Genomic DNA, 24,459 nt, shown 5'->3' with positions numbered 1-24,459 from the left:
TTTTTTGCAAGATTACAGAGATATGGAATCACGAGATGAAAATGATGGTAAGGATTCTGAGCTGAACACAGGCTAGCCTCTACCCCACGGGTAATCCAGATAAGAAAGCTGACAAGCATTGTGCTCACAATCAACTGTCTCCCTCTATTGCCTCCAAGGAATGCCATTCATGCAGAATGGAGGGAGACCACCTTTAGCCCGAATAGCCTTTTTCTAATACATTCGCTGGGAAATCATCAGATTTGAATTCAAGAATATTTGAATCGTGCATTTCCAAAATGTTGTAAATGCCAAAATTTGAAAAATGCACTTTTCATACTAAAACACGTGGTAAATGTCATATCTTTCTATTGTAAAACAGTTTGTCTGGATATTGCTGCATCTAGCAGGAGAAAACGGAACCAGAAGTAGCAGTTTCTTCCTCCGTTTCAGGAGAAAGAAAAACGTTTTTTCTTTCCCAGTAAAATTTTTCTTTTGGCACTTACAATGTTTCGGAAATGCACGATTCATTTATTGTTAGTAACTCAAATTTATGTCAACTTCACAAGTCTACGGTTCATATTTAGCATTAAAATTCCCCTATTTGCCGATGACGTATCGCAAAATCTATCATCTATCGCAAAATCAATGATCCCTCTGACTTAGAAATACTATCTTTGGATTAAAGTAACGTTCATTAGTGCATTCAAGACTGATGGGGTCTCAAACCGAATCCGAGCAAATGAATGGTGGGAAATTTCTTGAGTTCAGTGGTGTAGCCAGGGGGGGAGATTTAGGGGGTCCAGATGGGTCCGGGAGTATTGCAGTCGAAGTCCACATTGTCTCTAAATCATGTCAACTCATTCGATAATATTATTCAAATTGAAACTGACGTTTTCTTAACGTGAAATAGCCTACGCTTTCTTCCCCACAAAGCCAAATTTATAAACTGCCTAATAATTGAATGGTACTCACAAAGACGACTTATGCTGCACACTTCTTCCTACATTAGTAGTTTTTGATATTTTTCTTAGTTTCATTGCTTGGAAGAAGAGTACTTCAGAAACCGACCAGACATAGCACAGCATGAACGAGGGCTACATAAATGCGGCCAAAATACCGATATCAGCACCCCCACATGAAGACTGTTGTCATCCTAAGACAAACAAAGAAGATCTGGAGAAATTGTAAGATCACATGTTCAATAATGCCACGAAAAGCTACGAGAGAACATTGTGATATTGTATAGTACTGTCTCAGAGGACTTACTGTAGATACTTCTCCAAACTTAGTAGTTCATTCGGCATACATTCAGTACCCTATTTTCATTTTAACCTGTCCAAGTATAGATATTCATGTATATCGTCGCGAGTTTTGCATTTACTTATCATGGATATACAATCAAACTGATTGCATATATTAAGCCGTCGATTTAAATTTACCATTGATCATGAAATTTATTTATGATTAACGGGTTGTCAATAAGATGGAGAAACTTAGAACAATCTTTTTAATTTTTGGTTCATCTCTATACGGGAGACTCAGTAGTAAGGTACTAATTGTTGTCCTGTCGTTTTTTGGTTCCCATGTACCTTTAAATTAATATATTTATGCCGCGACTTATTCCTAGAATTTGGTTAAGCAAGAGCAAATTAATAAATGAATATTACTTGCCTTGGGCAATTAGAAATCAAGGAAAAAACAACGTTAAAATATTCAGTAACCCCAACAGAAAAATCAACAATTTGAAGCAAAAAAACAGTAAAAATTTAAATACCAATTCATATATTTTTTTACAGTTAATCAGCCTAACACTAAGGTATAAAGAAATTCCTATATAGAATGCACACACGCATTTATTCTGTCGGTTAACAATGAAACAACAGAAATAAATTTTTTTATCAATTATGGAAACTGAGCTACTGCAAGCAATGACGTAGGACCTTCTCTTATATAAGTAAAATCTAAATTTTTTTAAGGCAGAAACAGAATATTTCATAGATGAGTATATTATTGAAGACAAGACAATAAAACCACGGATTTTACTGTTATGACCAGATGACTCAAATGGCACCGATGTTGTGCATCGGCTTTAGCTGGACTGAACATTTACAGTAAAAAATAATATTTTAATGCAGTGTCAACTCATAAGTTCCAGTTTTCCATCAGTTAAAAATATACAACTTTTTGAAGTCACATACATCGTTCCAGACGTAAATACGCCTGTTAAATTTGAATTATGGGTGTCGCAAATTTTTCGTACCTTCCAGTGTACAATTAAAAATACAGAGAGAAAAGAATATTCATAAGGGAAGAAGAAGGAATATGTTTTGGAATATTTGCAAACAACATTTTGAATAAATGAAATCAAGCATGCCAAAAATATTCTGACGTGTTTTGTGTGAAGAATTTTTTCCCCGAAATACCTGAGCTGTCAAATCTAAGCTCGAGGACACAGGAGCATTTCAAAGAGATGTTCAAAAGCTGGTTGCAGAAGGAATTGTAATTCCCCCCAGATGAATATCAACATCTCCCTCTCACATCCAGTGAGTGCAAATGATTACCGGGCATGCATAGTTGGCAAATATATGCAGTGTGTAAAAATCATTCGTTTATATCAATCATCACATTTTTAAAAGTGGAGTTTTATTTCAGGATTTTGTTTCAGACAAGATGAAATTACCTGTAAATGTATAAAATAATAATCAGTAAGAAAGAAATATTGGCCCCATTTCCGTAATTTTGAAAAATCTACGAACAGGTGCTTTATTCAAACATTATTCTCCTCAATGCCCTTAATGTCAGTCATTTTATTTCACGTAATACGACCTATCAAATATGCCAAAAATGAATAAGTGTGGGTATATTTTCCAACCGACTATGCTGATGATCGCAGGTTCAAATCTCGTCAGATTCATTTGTTCCACATAAAAAAATATTGACGGCACTGGGACTCACACCCAGGACACCTAATACAGGTTAGAGGAGCAGTGCACTAGACCACACCAGCACGGCCATAGTACAGACGTAGCAATTACTTAAGGGACGTCATGCTTCACAAAATCTTTACAAACGAATATGACTCGAACCCGGGCCTATACGGAAGAAAGCCGTCACACTTTTTCTACCTTACATATATAGCATCCACATCCAGATACTGAACATCACTTTGGCGATGCCTCCTTGTTAGTGATAGGACTACATCTCACGGAATTGATAATGATGGATTTCATTTCAAAAAAATTACAAAATGGTGCTCCTCAACTGTGGAATAAGTGGAAGGTATACTCCGTCGAAAATCTTTTACTGGACATAACTAAAGAAATATTTGCTCTCCAATCTTACCCCACATAATGTTCAAACTCTAAAGGCCGCTTTACACGGTGAATGATCATTCGCAAGAAATTCATACGCCGGTACCACTATACGCGGTGAAAGATTTCGGTGAATGATTTCGGTGAAATTTCCGCGCAGAAATGATGCGCACTGGTGCGAATATCGATAGTGTATTTCGATTCTAACGATATTTCCGACCGTTTCTCACCACATGATTTGTTTTGGAGCTCGCAGACGATGGAACCCTTTGTTTACATGTGCGCTTCAGTATACTTTGGTATTGCTTTGACTTTCGGTGGGGTATGGCGCACTAAGTAATGAGGCGAATTAGAACGGTACGTATTGACAGTGGAAAACCACTTTAATAAAGCGTGCGTTTTGTAATCCTGTAACGAAGTACGTAATTGGTTGTTTTCGCTGCAGAGCAAAGATGATTATGCTTCAAGATAAAGTGCTCTGTAACATGATCGTAAGGGAACTTAATCTTCAAATGGCTGCCCGAGGTCTTTTCCCTTCCGATTCATTTAATTATAAAGCAAGTGAAAAGATTATTTGGGGAAAATCTGCACATGGTTACTCGTTCAGAAAAATCCTATCTAATGGAGACCAGCCCCGTATTGACGCCGCGGCGTCCAGGTCCATAATAAAAGAACATAATAAGCATAAAGCAAAAGCTCCTCGAGGTTGAAGGCCGGTCAACCATGAGTTTTTATGTTTGGAGTCCCTTCGGGTACACAGCCTTCACAATGCAGTCGAGCAAAGATCACTTCTGTGCGAGAGAAGAAAGGTAACGGGAAGAGAAAAAAGGAAGCGACCTGTTCCATTTTCGAAAGAGTGCGCTTCAGCATCCTCATACTTTCTACAATGAAGTTGGCTCAGTGTCATCTCATTGCTTGCTATCGAAGCAGGTGAAGAAAGTGGGCTGTGATATTCATGGGCTAAATTATAGGGTTTGCCCCTTGAATTATAGGCAACCCTGTGAGATTGTGACTTCCTAGGTGGGCCAATGTGATGTCACGGCTCGTTTTGGCTGGAATGTGTTCACCGAATATACAGATATTTTGTCATTAATTGGGAGTCTCACCCCAAACTTTAGCATTCAAATCATTAAATACAGTTTGATAATTGTAAATCAAACAAAATATAGACGCAATCGAGGAGAAAAACGACGATTTTGAACTTATAAATCTGGAATGTTTTTTCCAAAATACTCAATTTTGAGGAATGATGTTTGTGAATTTACTTTCTTTCAAAGTAAATATTAATGATTTAAGCTATCGCATGAGTTAATTTGCTTCCAAAGTTTATATATATGATCTTAAAATTCCGAGGTGGTGCTAATGGCAAGATGGACGCCATGCGCTCATATCATTCACAGAATCATTCAAGCAAATTAGGACATGCTCGAAATTTCTTTCGGGTGAGTTCCTTGAATGATTAGAGATAGGCAATATTGTGATCCCATAGGTGAGCCAAGATAACGTAGTGGCTCGTGTTGGCTGGAATGTGTTCACCGAATAAACAGATATTGTGTGATTAATTGGGACTCTGACCCGAAACTTTAGCGCTCAAATCATGAACTATAGTTTAATAATTGTAAATTAAACAAAATATAGACGCAATCGAGGAGAAAAACGACGTTTTTATTCATTAACTATCCGAAACGTTATTTCCAAATTACTGACTTTAGACAGTTGATGTTTGTGAATTTATGCTCTCTCAAAGTACATATTAATTATTTGATTTATTTCGTGGGTTACTATGCTTCCAAAGTTTTTATATAAAATATTAAAATTCCGAGGTGGATGCCAATGGCAAGATGGACGCCGTGCGCTCATATCATTCACGGAAATCATTCAAGCAAATTAGAACAGGCCTGAAATTTGATTAGAATGATCATTCGAATGCTGGAAATTTCCGTTATACACGGTGAATGATGGATCATTCGAATGATCTTTCGAAAGATCTTGCGAATGATCTTTCACCGTGTAAAGTGGCCTTAATTGTCGAGTGAATTAGATTACATCTTCTGCTTGGAAGGTATGCTTATTTAAAACAAGGCAGTCACGCAAAAATGAATGATTTATAGAAAAATATAGATGCTATGTATCCGCAAGTACTTACTCAATAGGTTGGGAAATCTGGTTTGAATAGGTATTTGCTCCTTCCCTGGATTCCCTATTCCCAATACAGAAAAGGCAATCCTGAAATGTAAAATAAAATATTCTCTTACTTAGATGCGAACAGTATCATACTCATGTAAAGCAAACCTCTTTATTCAACGCTTTTTTAAACTTACAGAAATCTCAATCCAAAATTATTGAAAAATACTTCTCAGATAACAGGATTTGAAGAAAGATATGGCAGATCATCATTCGTCACATGCAACTCCCACAACGTCTGCTCCTCCAGTGCCTCAGGAAGGTGCCTTTGTACCCAGAGAGAGCAGGCTTATTTAATCATTACTGCCTTGTAAAATGTGTAAGTGAAGGAGGGATAGCCAATTTACGATACGGCTAGTCATTGATTGGACAAAAATAATTGCAATTCTCTCAACTGACTTTCATGGATAGGACAGATAGATATCACTTTTTCCTCAGGTCGTTTGTGAGATTGAGATTTGGGTTCAGGTGATGAAGACTGTTAGGATCATAATGGGTGCCTTGGCGGGCCGCTAGTTAATCAGTCTATCACTTGGCGGCATTGGAGTGCACAGTTGTATTGTTCCGGGGATATGTGCCACTCACTAGCCAGCATACCCCACAGTTGAAGTGTCAATCTGTATCCATGAGTATCTGATATATATTCTTACATTAGGCTTGAGTTATTATGTTATAACATACAATCCCATGTCCTAACAAAGACTAAGGTATGGAAATCTAACCTGAGCACACTGGCGCATTCATAAGAATTAACTAATGATGGCCTCTGATCTAGAAGATCTAGATCGCCCACAAGCTATTTTGTATGCTTTAATGTTGCAATATGACTATTTCTCGATGAAAAGAAAACTAGAAATTACACTTGAAGCAGAGTTTTGGAATAGCTAATTAGATAAGACAGTATTAATTTCAATGAGTACCTCATACACCGTGAAGAAGAACTGTTTATGGATATTGTTACATCCCGACTTCATTTTGCGTTCGACTAAATCCTTACACTCTTTTTGTTGATGCGTGCATATTCTTTTGGTCAGTCTATGCGTCCTGTTCATTCGTCCGTTCACCTTTCTTGCGTGGGTCTCTTGAACTTTCCTTTATGCCGGCGCGGTGCGGATTGTGCTGATGGCGAGGAATGCATTTTTGGATAGACAGTACGTACGCACTGGGCCGACTTTGCTGAGAGGGGGAATCGCATTTGTGCTAACCGATTCGTTTGCACTTTTCAGTAAAGAATGGCATACCGGTGGAAGGTTCTAGAACTCACGGAGGGGAGGGGGTGGTTGGATTTGGGAAGCCTTAAAAACTGCACGCATCATTAACTCGAGGTGAGTTGTCATTTGTGATTCGCGATTCGTCACTCATCATTTCGTCAAGAGTCGGGACCCGCGTAGCGGGGGCCCACGGGGCCGTGGAATGAAAGTCCAACAATTGACCCGGAGAAGCCAAGGGAGGAGATCACTCTCGCGCAAGAATTAAGAGAATCAAATACACTTCTTGCGGCAAACCCGGGATCTTTCATTTCTACCCGATACCGTCCCTCCTAGAGGACCACCTTCGCTGTCCGGAATCCCTCAGCGTTAGTCCAAGATCCCTATTCTGAGTCGCCCCTTGTCGAGCTGTCCAAGGGAGGACACGACAATATAACACAAGAAATATTTGCTAGCCATTCTTACCATACTTAACGTTCAAACTCTGGTGGTCAATCGCATTAGATATAATCATGCACTTGACTGACATGCTTATTTAAAGCAAGGCAATCACACAATAATGAACAATTAAAATGCATACAATTAAATTACATATAAATACTTCCATAAAAAAGCAGCCTTTATTAACCTATTAAAGCTCACGAGCAACTTAAGTTGCATCAAGGAAAAAATATTCTCCCTCCCTCCTGGAAGCTCGCAAACATGCAGGAGGAAGAACTTATTAAGGGTTGTTCCTTCTCTTAACTCCATTATTTTTAGAAAGCGTCCGGGCAAAAAGATAACGTTGCTTTGCTACGCAGACCCTTTTAAGGTCCGTCGCCGCCAGTTGTGCTTCTGACTCTTCGCTGCTCAGGAGTATATACCATCTGCCCAGCAGAATGCAAATTGAATTCGAATACTGCAAAATGGTGAGCAAATATGTAATTTCCTTCGAGTATATTATTTCATGATTTGGCTGGCAAATAATTTTTTCCTTGATGGTCAATCTTTTGATGCAACTGAAGTTGCTCATGAGCACGTACTAGTACTATGTTTATCTTTTCCTTAGAATTCGTATCCTTTGCCTTGAAAGATTGAATACCAGTTTCAGCTCTTCCCATGCAATCGACCAGCAGAAAAAAGGTACTTTTTTATTACTAAATGATTTTACCTAATATTGAGAAATACCATGCTTTTAACGTCTATGACATTTACGAACAAACTCTTTTGTTATTTACATTTGTAGGTGCCGTGTGATTTGCAGTGAGGGCTGTTTTTGCTGAGACTGCTCGTCTATTGAGACATTCTTTTAATATGTAAGTTCATTTAACATGTTATTTATATCATATTCATTTTATGATTTTCCATATAAATATAAACTAATATGATGTATTTTCAGTTCTCCATAGCCTCTAATGGTAAATGAAAAAATATATATACTAGAGAAAGAGGGTGACGAACACGGATCACAAACAATTATTATAACTGGAGCGGAGGAAGGTGCTGAGGCTATTATGAATGAAGATACTGAGGAATCATATGGTGAAGTGACTGGGGAACCAACGCATATACCACGACGTGTTTTGGATGCAGAGGGACAGATTCATTCGAGGGAAACGCAGCCTGAAGAATCACAGTCAGAGCAACCAAGTGTCTTCCAAGACTTTCCCAGGTTCCATACAGGAGAAAGATATAAAACCAGGGGACACAAAACTCTACAAGCTTGGAATGAATGACAGAGGGGTATACCATCACTTTGCGGAAGCCAGGAACAAGAGTGAACCGGTGATGACCTGGACTTTAACCCATTATTCCCCAGGCTGCACATAGGGGTTTCACCTTCGGTTATTTCGTATTTTACGGTTCATTTTGGCCAAATTAAGATTAATTTTCGGAAAAAAATATTATATTCATCATAATATATGATTTGCATAATGTTGCGTTTACGCAACGCTGGGAAAACTCCGGTAAATAAACATGAAAAAGAATTTTTCAAAACTTAAGTTGCATATTTTATTTTTCATCGTATTTTCTGATGTAATGTTCAATACTATTCTGCTTGGAATTAAACGTAGCACTTTTAACAATATAACTTATCTTTGATTTGCACACTCGAATTCTTCGCCGGGAATTATAAGTATGCCTGCGGGTGAAATGCCTTATTCTCTCTTGACGGGCATGCTGGGGTATGCCATTTTTCCTGGGGTGTCCTGCATGTGGGCACCGATTTTTATGCCCAATGTCATCAGCCATTGTATAGGAAACGATTTCTTGCCTTAGTAAAAGTGTATGATCTCGGATCGAAATTCTAACAATGGAATTGCTCTGCCCGTGACTTCGGCGTAAAATCACCACGGATTCACCACTGTACTATCAATTTTCTTTTCGGAAAGAGGTTTTTTGCCGTTAATTTGGATGCGGTAACATGCAACATAATTATCGAGTAAATCTACCCCTCCCATTTCCTGGGTGTAATTGTTAATGATATTTCGATTTTCTTCGGAAATCTTCGTGCCATTTGTCCTTACTATAGGTTCCATATTCCCGTAATTTGAAGCGATTAGAGTTATCATGCCATCACACTAAGAGAATATGCTTTGACCCGTCAGAAGAATAGAAGAAATCCCCGTTAGGTTGTTTTTGTCAAATCTCACGAAGACATGAGTGCGCAATTTTCCGTTCGGTTTTCACTTGCTGTTTCCGTTGAAAAATAACAATTATCACTTAAAAGTTGCAAACAGATTGTAACTGGTGAAAAAATTATCAAAATACGCGGTATGAAATTTTGTAGACTTAAAAAATTCAGCAAATTTAGAACAAACCTTCTCCTAGTGAACTTAGAGATCCTAGAAGTATCACTTTCAAGTTCCACCTCTCCATATGGCAAAAATTGATAGAGATGGAATTTTGGAATAATCTTTTGAGAAAAGGTCCGACTTTCAAAAATGCATCACTTTGTGTAGTTGAGAATTATCGGAGAGCTGTCGATATTTTTTGAATTCATCAAACCGAATCCACGTCAACATTTCCTCACAATGCGACATACATCTCCTCTTGGCTTGTCCAGTACAACTTAGTGCGCGGTAATATATGATACCCCGACAACATTATTATTGCAATTATTTTTTTAAAATATGCCTTACTCTGAGTAAATGAATGGTTATTTATCTCCTCAGCGTAGTTATGCGAGTAGCTCAAAAGTAATTCAAGTAATGAAGAGAATTCACTGAGAAATAAGCGACGGATCTCAACTGCTGAGTGGCTTCCATACTGAGTAATAAATGTTTCTATTATTTTTTTCACGCAGAAATTCGGGACTACTACGGAGGTAGATTCCATTTTTTTACATTTAGATGAACCTGTTTGTTCTCTGCATCTTTTACCTGGGCGTGCGCATTTACTGGCCAATATTTCTTTCGATACTACTTGACTAAACTGTGATTTGCCTAGCAGCACCGTCTGCAATCATTCATATTTGAAATACTACGAAGATGCAATCCCCATTGCAGTTCCAAAATTTAGAAAATATTAAAAATTGCCCATCCTGTTAATTTATATTCTTAAGCTACCTTCTTGACGCTTCTTCTAAGGTATACGTCTGAGGCGTAGAAATAACGGGTAAAATTTTCTTCACTTTTATATCTGAATGAAACCCCTGGATGAATTAGCCTTGCATTACCTAAGCGATAGGTGAAAAAATAGGTAACTCAGGATTGTACGGAGAAAATTCCAGAGAGCAACTAGAGGAACAATCCACCTTCCATCTCAATCCTGCTTCAACTAATAAGTTTCTCACCCTATCATTCTACCGTCTCTGAAACTGAATGCATCTAAAGCTGAATTTAACGTGTACTACGTAATACTTCAAATCAACGACATGGGAATGACATTGCCCTGTATCGGTTCCACGTGTGCGCGCAACAGTTCGACTAAACGAAGTACCAGAGTGTTCGATGTAAAATTCGTACAGATGGCCATCCTGGAATTTTAAAAAGCCATTCTCCCTTTACTTTGTAAACTCACAACCTGTGAGTCCCAAAAATGCAGCTAACTGCCACCAAAAGACTACGTTGTCGATTAAAAGCCATACTGACAAGTTTCGTTATGCTTTGGGAAAAGCCCTCTGGTTAACCAGGGAATTCCCATCGTTGCGTTAACGCAACATTATTTACAACAACCGTATTTATACCAGTAACGACGAAATTTCGTAACAGAAATAAACATAACGAATAAAGAAACTTAGAACTAAGATAAAACATTCCCTCTAGTAAGATTACTCAATAAATCTTGGTAAAAAAATCATTTACAATTTGTAGTACTTCAACGCATCGAAATAGGCAAATTTCGAAGTAAAATAAAAACTATTACTTAAATGAAAATTTTTACAAAACTAACTTAATAAGAACAAAAAGTTCTTTAGAAATTCAGAAAACCCAAGAAAACATTATCCTGACGCAAAGGTTTTTTCTAATAATTACGATTCAATAATGTTGCGTCTACGCAACGCTGGGGATTAATGGGTTAATAGAATAGGCTATTTCAGCGTAATTTCAGCACACATCTCCAGGATTTGCATTCCCTGCCAGCGCTTCATGGGTTTCATATTTCAACAGGAGAACCCTAATCGTGCAACGTAAAATAACAAAATACGTGCAAGCAATCAAGTGTCGGCTGAAGAAATATTGCAATCAGCAATGACCTTTCAGGTGCAAACAAAAAGCTGTGTCTCCAAATATAATAGGTATTTCATAATTAAAATTAATAAGACCGGGTGTCTGTAGACGAGGATATAAAGGGAAAGCTCTCCAGAAAGGAGAAAACTGTTCGGGAGGCTCTTCGGAGAGTGACCTAAGTAACAAACTCATATACAGCGCAGTATGCTATTGCAGTCCCAAGAAAACTGCTTCCTTAAGTTTTTATTGTCCATGCCAGAACCTGGAGGTGATTTTAGTCCATGGGTGTGTGAAGAAACTGGATAGTGAATTCTTAAATGTTTTTGTTGTGCATTCTGAATCTGGAAAACTTACAAGAAGGTTTCATTTCAAGTTTTATAAAATATCATCTCAAGCCATGCGTTTGCAACAATACATTTTTATTGCATATTGATTCCTAGGAGACAAACAAAAAGTTTTACAGTAGAACCTCGGTTATACGACCCTCAGTTTTACGATGACCTCACTTACACGCCGATTTTTTTTGGTCCGGTGAATAACCCCATATGAACCCATGTATTTCCAACCTCAGTTATGAAACTCTTCACTTATACGACGACCTCAGTTACGAAACGTATTTTTCCAGTCCAATGAGATAAAATACCTCACTTATACGACTTGTCAGAGAACTGCTCTACGAGAAGATTGCGGTACGCGCCCCGATTTAAGTCACAGGAGCGGGGGTAGTATGTGCTCATTACATAAGATATGCCAATGAAGAATAATAAGTTTTAATAATGAGCGATGCTGTTTATTAGATATTAATTTTAACTGCAGTAGATGATCGTTAATCCGGAATCTCTAACGGAAGATTGTCTAGTATTTCCCAAGGTTATGCTTCCCGTCGCCCCAGCGAAATAACGCCTAAATGAGCCGTTAAAAATCCTCGCGTACCCAAATTTTGGCTTCCAAGGTCATCCAAAAAAGATTATCGTATTTGCAGTATGGACGTAGGTTGAAGGTGATTCAACACGATGGTAAAAACAGCATGCGTGGTCTCATTCCGCGGGCTAATCCCTCATCCGCGGGACGAATTGAGCCGGGGGAAAGTTGCTTACGCGGCGCACAGATCAAAACTGACCCAACTTGTATCTGTCGGTTTAAAAGAAATATAGTTTGACCTTGAGTAGCTATTAGCTTGAGTCTGCCTGGTGGCAATCGTTTATTTTTTAACAAAGCGAGAGTTAATGTGAATACCATCAGAGAATAACTCGCGTCGTCAGTCATCACGTAATCATTAAAGTCAAATTCTAAACATGAAAGATAAGGCAGTTCCTTTCGACTCAGGAATGACTTATAACCATTATATCGAAGTACAAAAAGTATCCGGTGTTGTTATCAGATATGGGGAAGCAAAATAATACGTGAAGATGAGTCACACGGCTTGCGAGTCTAAGTTCCCGACGCTGAATTCGCGGAAGAATGCCGACAGAGAAGCTATACCCAATGGATTCAATCTACTATTGCTAAAATTTCATTGGAAAATTCTTTCTAATGCATAAAAATTATTGCGAGGGGAGATTTTTCCGGGCTTTTAATCTATTTTTGTCCATTCATCACTGACAGCAGTTGTGCGATTATTTCAAATGCTCACAATAAGTGATCTAAGCACCGGAAAAGTGAACTTAGTCACGGAATATCCAGAGGTACCAGTGGCGTAACTAGGAATATGCTTTGGGGGTGATGGTAGTACCTGGGTGGCGGCTTCCCCCCGCACCCCCCTCCCAAGGCAATGGGGATTCCCGTAAAAATTTAAAAAATGGCATGCCTGTAAATATGTTCTGCATCATTTTGGCACGTAAAATTTAACTTCAAGAAGATGCAGTTGGTGTTCATCAAAGCTAGACTTTTGTTTTAAATTTTTTTCCATTTCTCTGAGGCTTTGGAGAGGGATCTATCCCCTCATCCCCCAACCATAATTATGCCACTGCCAGGTGCTCCATATTATCTATGGCATGGTATTTAGAGGGAGGAAACCGACAGCTGGGGTCATTTTCGCCATGAGATAAGAGAGGGAGTATGGAAACTCTGTGTTGGAATTAGCCAGGTTGTAACGATAGGCTTAACCAGGGCTTAACGTCCCATCTGCCGGACAGTGTGCTGCACTGGAAGTCCCGTCAACACTACTCTCAAGCAGGGATAGAGCCATCTCTGAAAACTTTCTGCCTCTGCTAGGACATAAACCTGGGTCCAAAGGGTGTGAAGCCTTCATGATGCATTAGTGAAATTTTGCTCCCTAATTACGAGGTTAATTTGGATGACTTTCCTCAGATATTTCATTTCTTCAATCTCCAATCTTGGGTTTGCCTATAGGTGGTAAAATGAATTTCCTGAAAACTGCTTTTAATGAGTCAACTTTTTTCAAAAATTGTCTTCTCTGTGAACATTTAGTGTCATCATTCCAAAATCTCTTCAGTATGATAGCCTTGCAGCTAAGTACCAGAAATGCTAGACGTTCAACCGTGGGTAATGTTGTTCAGGAATGTAAAATTATGTTTCTCTTAAAGTAACACATAATCTGTGGCGTTGCTTGTGAGAAAATAAGATCATTAGGCTTCAATTTCTTGCCTCCAAATGAGTAATTGCATCCTGGAAACAAACCAGCCGCTATAGGAAAGGATTTCATGCTTAATGCCAAAAAACCTCACATATGAAACTTCCTCACTTATGAAACTTTTTTTGGTTTTTCGCTGAATGTTTCATATGTGAGGTTCTACTGTATTTACAATGAACTATTAATCGATGAGAATTGAGAACCGCTAAGCAGCAAAAAAATTATAACACCGAAGTGTACATCCGTATGCCAACCGTACGATGCATATATTTACACGCAAGTAAGGCTGTTTATTGCACAAATCCAGACCTCCATCTTCCTCCTTCAAGAGAAAAGAGAGATTTCCTCTTGTGAGGATAGAATACAAATCCATATGACCGTGCATTATGCAATGTCTTCACTAGCATACAATTATACGCACGGTATGCCTCACAGTTAGTAGAGAATAGAATTATTTTTAGAACCTGGAGGGAAATAGGTTTCCCTAAAGACATAAAGAAACACAAATGCTAGTGCTCAGGTAGCAGTTTTATATAATGACCATGTTGCTTTTCAATTTTGTGCTTTTCATTTTTTATGACAATTCTCATTCAAGCTCCTTGAATGAATTGAAGGGGCTAAATAATAATTGAAGATTGAAAAAATGTAGAAGGCAGAGCCTTTTTCAGTATTATTAAATTTTAAACTTAGGTGCATTATATTATGGAGGTATTTACTCCAATTAATGGTGTTTTATGCCACAACAATTTCTCGTGGGCATAAAGTCTGATTAAAGGACGAGAAAACTAAATAATATTGCTGCAGGAAAAAGCAAAGGAAGTGGAGGAAAGTAGGAGTCTGAAGAGACCATGGAAAAGAAAAGGGAGAAGCTGACAAGCCACAGGAAAAACAGGATCATCACATGGGCAAATACCTCAACTAGTATGGCCTATGAATCAATTTAAGTTGGCCGAGTAGCATAGTACAGACAATTGAAAGTTCTCATGTATCGACAATTCATTCCCCAGCTTACACAGCTTCTTTGAAAGCTATTGGAACCTAGCTATGTGGAAAAAAGGACTCAGAAAGAGAGAAGAGTAAGTTTGAGGGAGGAAAGCATACCTCGACTATTAGTTGGAAGAGGGAATAATGGTTGGCAGGTTGGCCGAAAATAGCTTTTTGGAGACTAAAAATTCCAACCAAGCATAAAGACAAAACTCCAACCTCCCGTCCAGGCTACTACGTTTTAAAAGAACTTCATTCTATTTGTCTAGCTCTTAAACTATTCAAGCGTTGAGAACAACATTTCTTTCTTCATTTCCAAAATCCTATTACACACAAAATCTTAGCCTTTTAACTTCAAACTCAATATCTTGGGTCTATGGAATCCGCTTGAATAGGACCTTGGCAACAAAATACATGGCGCAAAATTTACAAAGCAACATAAATAAAGTTAAAAAGGCATTTCCAGACAATGCCAAGTTAAATAGACTACAGGACAAAAACAAATTTAAGAAGAGCGATAGCGACGTTTAGCACTTGAAATGCTCAAACTTGATCATATAGGTAGATGGGCAAAAATCTTCCCTCAGGAGGAACCGGAGCAATGTTTCTCAGACCGTATGTATGTTTAAGTTATTTGCTTCGCAAGGCTTGGCTTGGATAAATCTTGGCAACGTAGTGAACAATTCGAAGCAAGGGTTACCAAGTGTCATGAATGTCAATTTAGTAAAAAAAAAGTAAAACGTCTGAAATAAACATATCTGAAGAAGATGGAACACATTACAAACAATGGAGAAAATGGGAGACTAGAAAAACATTACAAAGATTACTGTTTCTGAGTCTTAAACCCTGGTCTTTCAAAATTAAAACGTGATATGCTACCACTTGGCCAAATCGACCTTGAAAGCAAAATTTTTTATTTAAATTCAACGTGACCATATTTTTCATTTTTTAAATGCTTATTACTCTCTACCCCAGGCATACATAGTCAAAACCCTTCAACAGTATTGCTATCTAAGTATCTACTTTCAAATAAAAAGGTTTCATCTTCTTTCTTGACATCACTTATGAAGAGTCTCCCTTTCAGCTACTCCCGCCCCATTATCCTTGTGAACAAATTGCAACCAAGCAATAGACTTCAAACCACTCTCTGTGGTAAAGAAAAGCTATAATATAATTATGACATTTAAACAATGTACAATGCATTTTTTACCATTGCTAATTCAATGAACTTGAAAAAGAGAGAGAACGAGGCCATTCACAAACTAAAACATTCATCAGTCAACATCAACGCACTCAAAGCATTTCCAATGCCAAAAATCAAGCCAACACGAAGGTAAGACTTTATATTTAAATAGAAACCAAGGCAATACTATAAGTGCAATTAGACAGTGCCATACACTGCAACACAAAAACCATATTCATAATAAATTGATATTGATACTCACATGGAGATTGTAATTGTGAAGGTAAAATAATCAACAGTCAACTATGTATACTAATCCAATTTCAAATGTAATACTCATTTCTATTACTTTCACCTCCCACATGAATTCAAAACTATCTATATAGGAGGACACAAAAAATCCACATCACACTTGTCACAAGAGCTTCCAATAGTCCATTTAACTTCTGAATGAACATTATATAGATGGGAGAAATTTCCCACTCAGCTAATCAACTGCCTGTCACAAGCACCATTATTCTTATAAACACAATCGCAACATTACATTAGTATTCCAACCTGCCACTGCGATTAGTCAAAGCTCCAATGCAACTGTGGTATTTAAATATTCTAGATTTTGGATGCATATTTTCCATTATTATTCCAATGAATTTGGCCAAGAGAGAGTGAGAATCGAAGCAATACACACTTACACATCAACGATTATAACAAATATTATTATTCTCTAACATTTACCTCACTGAACATAATGAGTACCACACAGGAAAGACTTACTATTTAAATAAAAACCAAGACAAATAATGAATGCTAATAAACAGTTCCATACCTTATAGCACAAAAACCATACTCATAATAAATTGATAATGATACTCACTTGGAGATTGTGAAGGTTCAGTCCTGGGAAGCAAGGTTAAAGCAGGATGGGATGGCTAGAAAACCACTGATTCAATCACCACGACAGAATCCTGAAAAGGAAAGGAAGAAACCTTGTACTAATAAAACGGAGTACATTAAAACAAATACATTGTCAGTACCTTTCCTGACCATACAAAAGCAGTATATACAGCTACAACTGTGTAATATGTTGACATCCTAGGGTGAGAAAAGTAAGGTAAGGTAAGATGAAATCTAGACAACAATGTCATCAAGGCAGACAAATAGTCAATGCAGTAATAATTCAAAGCAAAAACGTTTGGATTATTGAGTAACAAATCTGATGTCAGCAATTCCACCCTAATCATAAATGGGTGACAACACAGGCAACAGACAATACCTAATTTTGAATCTACACAGAACACTTACAGCAAATCACTGAGCAATATTGGCATATATATATTTAAAACATTTTCATGTTACCACAGAAGTCTAATATGCCCACAGAAAATGATAGCTGATTGATAGTACACATGACAACCTACTCGTGACTTCCAATACTTCACTATGATACGAAAACTTTCGCCCCATCAAGAAGTCATCATAGCACATGGTACATGCAAACTTAAGTACTGGCATAAAACTAGCCAAAATCATTAAAAATCCTCAATAAAAAACAAACAAATGCAGACATGACTAAATAGCACAACGGCAAAGTATAATATACTGTATTTGAATGAATATGGTCCCACCTTTTTTTCCAAAAATACCCATGGTAAAAATAAAGGGGGGACTATATTCAAACCCATTTTTTTTCATTTTTCCTGAAACTCAAGCCTCAAAATTAGGGGGGGACTATATTCAGAGAAATACAGTAAGAAGGATTATTAAATATTATTATTACCTTCCAACGTTAACTATGCTGAAGTTCGGCAAACCACAAGATAATACATTTCGGGCAAATATGATGGCCATGGTACATATAAAATGTAAATCTCAGTACAAGACAAAGATCAGAGTGGACATAAAAGGAATCACTTCCAAAAAAATGCTTCTTATATAACTGCTAACACAGAGGAACGGCTGATAACAAAATGCCATGGATCAAACTTCATAGGCTATCCTCTTGTACCAAACAAAGTTGTGTGTGCATGCAGAAGATCACATTATTTCCACTACAAAACAGTTAAATACTCACCTTAGTATTTAAAAAAACTGAGAAAATATTTTTTAATACTTATAAAAACAGATTTTTAACTCGCATATAACACTAAATGACATAATTAGACTCCGAATACACTTCCTTACACACAAATAAAACCACAAGCCCCTGAAAATCTAATTAGCATTCTGATATATTAAATGTCATATCTCAATAGTGAAAATTGCAGCACAGCACATACATTTAGGTATTTAAGGAACAGAATTTTATTGCACTAATAACCCATTAGTAATGGAATTTTAATATTGACCCTTGAGTATGAAATGACTGATATCTTCGGCTTCAATAATACTGAAATTTTCTATTTCTACATAACTAACCAAAAAATTTAAGAAATGATTGATACCTTCAAATTCAAAATAATTGGATTAAAGACTAAATATTGAAAATCACATAAAACTTCGTTAATTCATTAACATCTAATTGATGGAAATTGCCATATTGCACTACAGTGATCACAAACATAAATTAAATCTGTTCAAACTAAGTACATATACAGTTCTTGCCTCAACTTTTGCATTTATGAACAATGGAATTATTTTCATATTTTTCATGTCCCTACCATAAAAGACATTGTAGCAATCTCTCTTGCCTCCATGCATGCATTTATTTAAACCATTTTTATCCATAGCCATTATTACAATATAAAAATTAAATCAAAATGTTAGCAAACAATTTGGCATAAGAACTTCAAGCCAGAATTCCAACCATCATTTAAAAGTGAGGTTAAGAATACTTATCTATTCAATTACTTACAACCTAAATAACAACTGATGTAAATCATTTATCCTCAACCACTGTAAAAATTTTAATAAACGTCTACCGCTTTCCCATCCAACAAATGAATTAAATTGTAACTGGTTTGGTTGTGACAAAATATCTACATCAAACTTCTTACAGGTGGCTTTGAATGTTGCATCACACTCTTGAATGGCTGATATACAGATGAGAAAAATATCCAATGAGATCCTCAACTGCCTGTCACAAGCCACATAATATAAGAGAACACAATTGAAACTATATACTAAATTCCAACCTCCCACTCTGATAAGTGACAGTAATAACATGCTTTTTACATGTGTATAATAAAATTAGATTTTGGCTGCATTTATTCTCATTAATTAATCTGTTAACATCACCAAGAGAGAGAAAAAAGAAGCAATTGATACCAAAACATTCACAAGGCAACATCAACATACTGCAAAATTTCCCCCATCAAACGTTAAGGGCACCAAGTAGGTAAGATCTATTGCATACACTGAGACACAAAAAAACACAAATTCATAAGAAATTGATAAGGATACCCACTTGGAGATTGTGGAGGTTCAGTTCAGAGAAGCTAAGTTAAAGCAGAATGGGATGGCTAGATAGCCACAGCTCAATCACCAGGACAGAATCCTTAAAAGGAAGGAAGGCTACCGTATATTAATGAAATGGTGCATCAAAAAACATGCACAAAGGTAGTATCTCGCCTCATATCAATTTCAGATACGTCTGAGTAATGTGCTCTCGTCCAATGGTAGGACAAATTGTAACGTTGAGTGAAACCGTGAAGTACAATGTCATCAAGGCACAAAAAGGTTTGGATCATTATGGAACGAATTTAACTTGTGTGCAGCTATGATCAAAAATTGGTTACACTCACGCCGTTGGAAAGAGATAATGCCATTTTTCAATGTCAATGCCATGCCAATCTAAGATAATTACGACCCAATATGGAAGACAAAATTTATAGCGTTTCCATATTATCACAGAGACAAAATTTCCAACATGAAATAATAGCAGATTGATGATACACACGATTGCCTACTTATAAAGTCCTATAATTTCACTATGATACCAAAACTTTTACCCCATCAATAAATCATTGTAGCACACGGTACGTTAAAACTACAATACTGTCTTAATACTGGAGAAAATCGATTGAAATAGTTGGCAAAAACAGGCGGAAAACACCTAGGTGTTGAAAACCAAAAGACTATATATTATGGAGGAAATATGGTTCACCAAGAGATACAATGTACCGAGGGAAACAGTAACAATCATTAAAGCACTTCCTTCCCAAATACTAACATAAAATATCCGCAATCCATTTTTTGGGAACCATAAAGTTGAACAATTGTCAAATATTAACTGGACAGACCTGAGAAACATCAACTGAATACGTTGGAACTACAATAGACATCTCCTTACCACATCAAAACAACCCACCAAATACGATCATATTCGTCATTGAAGTCCAATAACAGTAGCCCTCAGGGAGAAGATTAATGACTCAACACAAAATATCTAATCAATGGCAAGAATATGTTTGTTCACCACTCCTGGAAGCCTTTAAGTTCATGCACAAGCAAATAACAGAAACACTCCTTACATGGGTTACACAAACGAGCAATCTAAAAGGAATTCTTTGTCCCATTACTTATTTCACATGCCTTGAACCAACTTTTTGACGACTTACCGGCAGCTACACACAATTAACAGATTAAAATTTCGTAACTATTCCCAGCTAGACACTTTAAAAACAATTAATAAACTCCTGTATGAGTTGTGGTTGATTAACGCATTGAACTACGTACTACCAGTTTCAAGAATTATTCATAACTAACATTAACCCGTACGTGTTAATGCACCGTGTAAAGAGCCCTTATAAGACGACGCCAATTTTTAAATGCAACAATCCTTTGATGTCGTAGGAAAAGTAGTGCATATAGAATCGTCAGGATGTTTATCCTGCTAAAAATTATATCAAACTTCTTAGATATTATGAGACTAACGTAAACAATTTCCATTATTTCGTCATTGAAATACGAATGAATAGCTGATAATACATCATCACGAACAAAAATTTAAGGGTTATACTAGAGTACGAAACAAATAGTTGTCTTGAGTATGCTAGAGATCACAATAATTGCACTAGAAAAGAGCAAAATACGCACCTCAGTATTAACGCCATACCCACACGACCAAATCTTATAACAATTTCCTACACTTGGAACATGGCACACAGTATTAAGGAACGTCCCCAAGACTGCGGTTAAGTGTTAATTAGTAGTGTTCTGCGTCATTCCTAAAAACTACTAATTTGCACTCTAGGAAATTTTTAATTGGTACTCTAGCAAAAACATCGCAATCATCGCTCTCGCTGAAGAGTAGAAACAAGCTCGATTGACAAAATAAGGTGACGCCGTGTTGATAAACAAATGCAACTACATATATAGACACGGATGTTTTCCCTCGCTGGTACAACACTACATAGAAATTAAACCAAGGCATTAAAGTATTACAAAAAAGCCGGCAAATAGCTAACACCAACATAAATCGATACCGAAAAGTAATAGTGACATGCGTTATTCAATTTCGAGCCTTTGAATTCTATTTAAGCACCATATCCACGGCAAAGTACTTACGGCTACCCACTATTGAAAATTAACCATATCACTTCTGATATTCATTAACGCAGAACTCAGGCCTTCGCCATTACTATGTTCAACTAAATATCACATGAATCATGAACATTAAAATAGTTAATACAATAATTCTGGAGTATTTCCAATGATTAAGAAACTACAAAAGGAATGATCTAGCCGAAGAAATAGTGAGTTATGTATCAAACGACAGTACCTGATCCATCTGGCTTTAAAAAAGCAAAGCACACGTTATACATTTCGTAGACTCAGGCCGTTGCTATGTAAGTATTCATGCACAAGATAGAATTCAAAGGTGAAATCAAGTACGCAGTAAATGCACACGAAGCCATAACACAATCAAACATAAATAAAAAAGAGATAAATTAGCAAACAAAAAGGAACTTCTCCCATTGCGAGCAAAAAATCATTTGGAGCAAGTACCCGGGCAGAGCACAATCATTCTGAATATCCTGGAGCAGTAGTAGTGGCGCCAAAAACTTTGTTATATGACTTCTGATTAAAACTTCACTCCATCAAAACAGTAACATACATATGATTATTTGAACTTACCCAGGTTGGAATGCGCACTCCCAAAGCCCAGATTGCGGTGGAAGATGAAGATCCCAGCGATAAGAATTCTAATGATACTTCAGAAGAAGACGGCTCCTTCGAAGATGACAACGCGAGCGATGAGCAGGAAATGTGCTAAGTTTTGGCGCGCAGGCCGCTTGCGCGCTAGTCAGGACGAGTTTCCAGAGGATTCCACTAGATGGCGGGCGAATTCAAATTTCCCCCACCTCGGCTTAGCTCACCCTCCCAAAGGCCTACGAACTCGCTTCTGCCCCCCCCTCAGAAAGAAATCTTGGATCTGCCCCTGGCCATGGACGTCACCATTAATTCAGATGAGAGTTCAATCAATTTATGTTCGCAGTCCACAAACTGCCAAAAACAGAGCAGTAATTAGTGGCATCACAATATTAACGAAAGGAATTTTTTTAGATAGTTAGAATCTTTTCATACAGTTCCCAGCGCCATATTAGTGAACTAATTCACCAAATTCGAAGCCTCCCAGATGACAGCCTCACCCATTCTTCATAAATACCTCCCCCCCTCCACTGTCGATACCAAGTCCCTCTCCGTCCTCGTGGGGATGACTCACTCAGGGTCACGAGCATCTTCCCACCCCAACCCCTTCCACGCCATCCCCACTCCATTGGATCGGAGCGTGGGAACGGCGACGACGCAGTTTCTCACAAAAGCGGTCTCTTTGCTGCATGAGGGGCCAGCAAATGCGAACCACTCTTTCTCCTTACATTCTTGCCTCCCCTCTCACGAGCGTCTTCCCACCCCAACCCCCTTCATCGCCATCTCCACTCCATCCGAACTGAGCGTGGGAACTGCGACGGACACAGTTTCTCACAAAAGCGGCCTGTTTACTGCGAGCGGGGCCAGCAAATTCGAACCACTAGAGGTGGGATTTTCGGTTCATTTCCGTGATTCGATTCATTCGGTTCATTCATGTGAATGAACTGTCTTTCAAGTCGTTCATAAAGAATCACATGAACCAAATGAACACCGCGAACCGAATGAACAACGTGAACTAAATGAACTCTGCGAACCGAATGAACAACGTGAATCAAATGAACTCTGCGAACTAAATGAACAATGTGAATCAAATGATTGCAATGAAGCGAAATAGTCCAGAGTTCACCGAAAACATTGAAGGCTGTACGCATGAACTTACATAATTATGTGTGTAATTATTGGTAGGAATATCTTCATGAATATAGGCATACAAAAATGTAAGGTAATAATCGATAAATACGACTAAACATGTTTCCTTCGTATTCGGTTATTCATTATTAAATTAGATTCTATTAATTGGCGTTACACCATAAAGACATTTTCCCTAAAAACAGACAGACTTATCGGGAGCAAAGTGGTCATGAAATTATTCTGGGTAACTCACGCAACACCTCTGACAGCGGTGTTAGCAATATTGTTGGGCATCATGGCGCACGCGACCCCTACAACATACGGGTAAAACAGCATAACATTTGTCATATTAACTCTAGGAAAAGTGTGATTTTATGAAAATTCAGCGACGAACCTTAAGCTGCTCAAAGAAAGAATTAAAGCCCGAGCCACCTGACATTATGCGTCAGTCTCTCAGAGGGCTTTTAACCTTTTAGCATCAAAAGAGAACGATTATGATGCCACCGCAATAAAATCAATTATGCAACAAAAAATTAGTAAATGAAACCATAGTGACATAGAAAATAAAATAAATGTTTCACGAAGTAATTCAAGAAGAGGCAACTAAGATTTAACCTCTCAAGCGAGTGTATATATATACGTCCTAGATATTCCATTCTTGTACAAAACACTTAATAAGGAATATTGATATTCTTGTCTCATTAATTTAGGTAATTCCTATTTTCCAGTATATTCCTATTTATGTGTTTTCTTATTTATCAACTGTCGGAGGACGAAGAATGATAAGTTCCATAGGTTCCATATAATAAGCGAGAAATTCATGGAATATTCACTCTCAACCAGTGCAGGTGCATTCAAGATTATGACAAGAAGGGGGCTAGGTACCTGGGGTAACCTAGGTAAAGTGGGTGGGATTGGGAGTAAACCTTTCCCGACAACTGAACAAAATTATTATTTTCTTGAACTCCAAATATAATGGTGCATTAATAAACTCAAGATATGATGGTAATATTTAGAGGCTCTCTGGATTCCCCACTGCTCTTAAATGACTAGAAAGACCTACTGTCTTCCGCGGCCCGCGAAGTAATTCAAGACCTTTATATTTCTACTACTCCGACGATTGTTCAAATGATTCTTCGAT

At 37.5% G+C, this 24,459-nt stretch overlaps 1 protein-coding gene across 5 annotated transcripts in view; it reads right to left on the bottom strand.

Moving 5' to 3' along the window:
• The window catches only part of LOC124173116, a 31,606-nt gene extending 9,305 nt beyond the window's left edge, over window positions 1-22,301 (bottom strand). For 2 of the 5 annotated variants that reach the window (XM_046552626.1, XM_046552630.1), the window contains exons 1-3: window positions 22,173-22,301; window positions 16,972-17,062; window positions 5,440-5,519 (exon numbers count right to left, since the gene is read on the bottom strand). The gene's annotated coding sequence lies outside the window, so the exon portion shown is untranslated. Of the gene's footprint in view, window positions 1-5,439; window positions 5,520-16,971; window positions 17,063-19,500; window positions 19,591-22,172 lie in introns of all 5 variants that reach the window. The other 3 variants (XM_046552628.1, XM_046552629.1, XM_046552627.1) reach the window with 3 other exon arrangements.
• Window positions 22,302-24,459: the final 2,158 nt, after the last annotated feature.

Source organism: Ischnura elegans, assembly GCF_921293095.1.
Source record: "Ischnura elegans chromosome 13 unlocalized genomic scaffold, ioIscEleg1.1 SUPER_13_unloc_4, whole genome shotgun sequence".
NCBI classification, from domain to species: Eukaryota; Metazoa; Arthropoda; class Insecta; order Odonata; family Coenagrionidae; genus Ischnura; species Ischnura elegans.
This window is presented reverse-complemented; position numbering and strand designations above follow the sequence as displayed.